Raw genomic sequence first — 3,446 nt, 5'->3', positions numbered from 1 at the left:
TCGCTGATCGCACCACTGACTGCTCGGGTGGTCAGGTGAACTAACCACTTATTCACTATACGATGTGTCAAGTGCGGTATGGAATATAATCACTTTGAACTCCACCCAAGCGTCGCTGTGCATCGCGTTTCTCCCATTGCTCCCCTCTGGAGTGAATCTTTTGATGAGGACTGTCCCTGCGAACCTGAAAGGAAGATGCTCAGAATCGATCATGGAAAAATATCTCAACCCTGAATCCTATGTAAGTTTCAAGAATTAGCTTGTGGAAACTCCTGAACTCAGCTGAGAAGAGCGAGCATATATCTCTCCAACACTGCTTATATAAAGTGCCTCCTGAGGAGGCCCTCCTCACTCACCAATCATCATCAGTAGGGTTATGAAGATCTATTTGTTTCACCGGACCAACATCAGGACCGAGTATGGATACAGCGTAATGGCGACCAGCCTTCAAGTGCTGCTTCAGCAAGTACCATCCCGAACCTGAATCCCCTGGGTTCATGGGGGGAGATGATTAAATGTCCTATTTGAACGCGGGGATACAACCTGATATTAGTTGTCGAGAAAAGCGTAAAATTCTAGTACTATTTTCGTGTTGCCTCCGACTATACGAAAAAAGGTGCGATTAGAGGTTTGTGTAGGCGAGAGATTTTCGGTAACGATTTCACAGATTTGATCTGTACACAGGGATTAGCACTGCGCGTGAAGCCCTGCCGAGTTTCAATGTTGTCTGATAGATGCCTACACGTATGGTAGTCGTAGTGTTTATCATAGCCATGGAGCTGTATGTAGATCGGACCGTCTGTGCCACTATCAAAGGGCTCGGATGATCCAGAATCTCCTCTGACGTGGAATTGCTTCAGCGGTGTTTGAACTTGGACTATATATCTGGGAGTGACGTTATAGCAGTAGTTTCATTGAAACGATCAGAACTGATCACTTCAACAATGATTCGATTTCACTGCATTGGTGAGGCAGATTTGAGTTATACCGTTCCGATATTGTGATGTAAGTATAGGGCACATGAGTTCGTATTCGCGTTTCGAATTAGAGCGTACTCTGCCAAATGTTTGGGTATAACACAGCTATCTCCATCGAGTGGTCGGTCGAGAAGCCCTCCGAGGTCCTTGGCCTTGGCATTCATAATCATACCGACTTCGTTGTGATGTTGATGATGGCTGAGCGTGACAAGGAAACCATATCGAATACGTTGTTGGAGATTTACGGCAAACTGATTTTGAATTTTCGAACTGACTATAGAATCCGATGTGGCATTATATCTTTGGTTTTCTCAGCTGAGTTCGAGAGTTTCCTCACTACGTTATAAAAATCTATAACTAGGGGTAGAAGTATACAAAAACCAAAGATAGTTTCCCAAATATTCCTCTAATAATTTTCATATTGTCACCAACACATGTAATTGACCATGTGCGTATATTCCAACACTGATGGAATCGCATGAAACAAGCGCTATTGAGCTTGAGAATTGATTCTGAGTTTCAGAACTAGTCCGAATCAGAAGCAGTACTAAAATATCCAATAGTCGAAGCCACAAATCTAACGACAGCGGCAGGATTCGAACCTGCGCAGGCAGAGCCTAGTGGATTTCGAGTCCACCTCCTTAACCACTCGGACACGCTGTCTGATAATATGCAACCTTTCCAAAACTCTCATCATGCACACAAGTCATTCATCCAGTGTGGGATTATACGTTTGGTTCCCTCAACTGAGTTCGTGAATTTCCTCACTATATTGTGAAAATCCACATGATTTTGGGTAGAAATGCACAAAAACGAACGATAATTTCTCAAAATTTTATCAAAATTTCCATATTTTCAGCAACACATGTAGTTAACCATGTGCATATATTCCCACACTGCACATGCCACCCACACACCTGTGAGATGAGTCGCTCCCGGAGAATGACGTCAAGATGTGTACGAGGTCGAGCATTGAATAATTGACAGAAAACTTCACGAGGGGTGATCCGGAGTCCAATTCCCGATTCCAATTTCCGTCCCGAGAATCGGGTCTGAATGGCCAACGTACCGATAGCAAAAGCGTTGCGTTCGTCAATGTTGTGTAACGCTTACATTTTCGAAAGCACAGTCGGAGCAGCCAGCGGAATCGGCTATCAGAATAAAGGGCGAGTTATATTCAGCTTAGTTACTAAGCCTTAGTAGTACTAAGTTAGTACACCATGCCGCTATCGCGCCGCGATAATCGCGGTCAGCCCTGCTTGAACATGGGTTGTGTCTTCTCTACTAGTATATCCCACTGCCAAGAGTTGAAAATTTCCTCTTGGCGAGTGGGAGCCTATGAGCAGTATTTGTATGCTAACCCATAAAAGACTACGGGTATAATCCCCCACCAGTATGGGGGACTTACCGGGCTGGCGGAGAAGAGCTATACAGCTGAAGAAAGCGTAGTAATCGCCACGGGGATCCAGTTTGGAAACGATACAGAATGCTTAGGTATCATCAATAGGTGGATTTGGCAGGTTTTCGACGTACTCCTTAAGCTCGAAGAAGGATTTACCTGGCACTCGGGCTCCATCACGGGTTAGCTGACGAACAGCATATCTTCGATTGTCGATCTGTCTGTGCACATCATCAGAAGGTTGGATCAGCCCTAGACTAGTGAATTTACCGTAAACTCACTAACGACTGCGTAAACTGTTTACGCACAGTCGTTGCTGCAGAGATGCCATCAAGGGAATGATCATCTGAAATCTTCCGAGTCATGGGCTTGAGAGGAGGAGGTCTCTCCTAATCTCCGAATACACGCTTGTGAGGCAGATGATCAGTTGGTGGCTCCAGAATCACTCGTCATGTTGCCAACATGGACCACGTTCACAGTACAACGGCACCGCTCTCATCCAACTCAGTCACCAAATAGAGTCTATTTAACAGACATCTATATATGTATACCTTCTCATTTCCTGTGCGCTGCCTAGTATCCTTCTTGCAGAGGTATCTTCTACTGTAGCTGGGCTAAGCCAGGTAGATGAGATGATAGCTGCATATGGTAGACGCAATTAAATCAGAATTATTATTCAAGACAAACTTTAATCACTCTCTGTCTTTGCAAAACCGTTCCGTATTGCATCCACACTGTTGCACCCGGCATGTGATGAAGAATCGTACATGTGTACGACGACGACCAATGAGACACTTCAGAACACCGCACAGCGCCTCGGCAGCGTTGTTTGTCCTATGTCGCATGCCCACTGGAGCTAAGTATAATATATTGAATAGATCGGTGGAGTATTCAGGCCAGAGAGGTGCATCTACACAGCGATTCCCAAGAACGATACCTGAGGTAGGGTCCCTACGGTAGAGGCCACTTAGCGACACCCTAGCCAGACTGGGTCGAGCCTTGTTAGGTGAAGCCACGGTGCTTGAAGTCTTGACGATGCTCGAAGCGCTTGGTGGTTCCGAATAGTCCTC

The 3,446-nt window shown here is 45.5% G+C and overlaps 1 non-coding gene across 1 annotated transcript; it reads right to left on the bottom strand.

The window, feature by feature from the left end:
• Positions 1-1,558: 1,558 nt before the first annotated feature.
• Pmar_PMAR013440 lies at positions 1,559-1,640 on the bottom strand. Its single transcript has one exon. It is a non-coding gene; the product is annotated as a tRNA-Ser (tRNA).
• Positions 1,641-3,446: the final 1,806 nt, after the last annotated feature.

The sequence above is a fragment of the Perkinsus marinus genome (assembly GCF_000006405.1).
Source record: "Perkinsus marinus ATCC 50983 genomic scaffold scf_1104296953732, whole genome shotgun sequence".
NCBI classification, from domain to species: domain Eukaryota; phylum Perkinsozoa; order Perkinsida; family Perkinsidae; genus Perkinsus; species Perkinsus marinus.
This window is presented reverse-complemented; position numbering and strand designations above follow the sequence as displayed.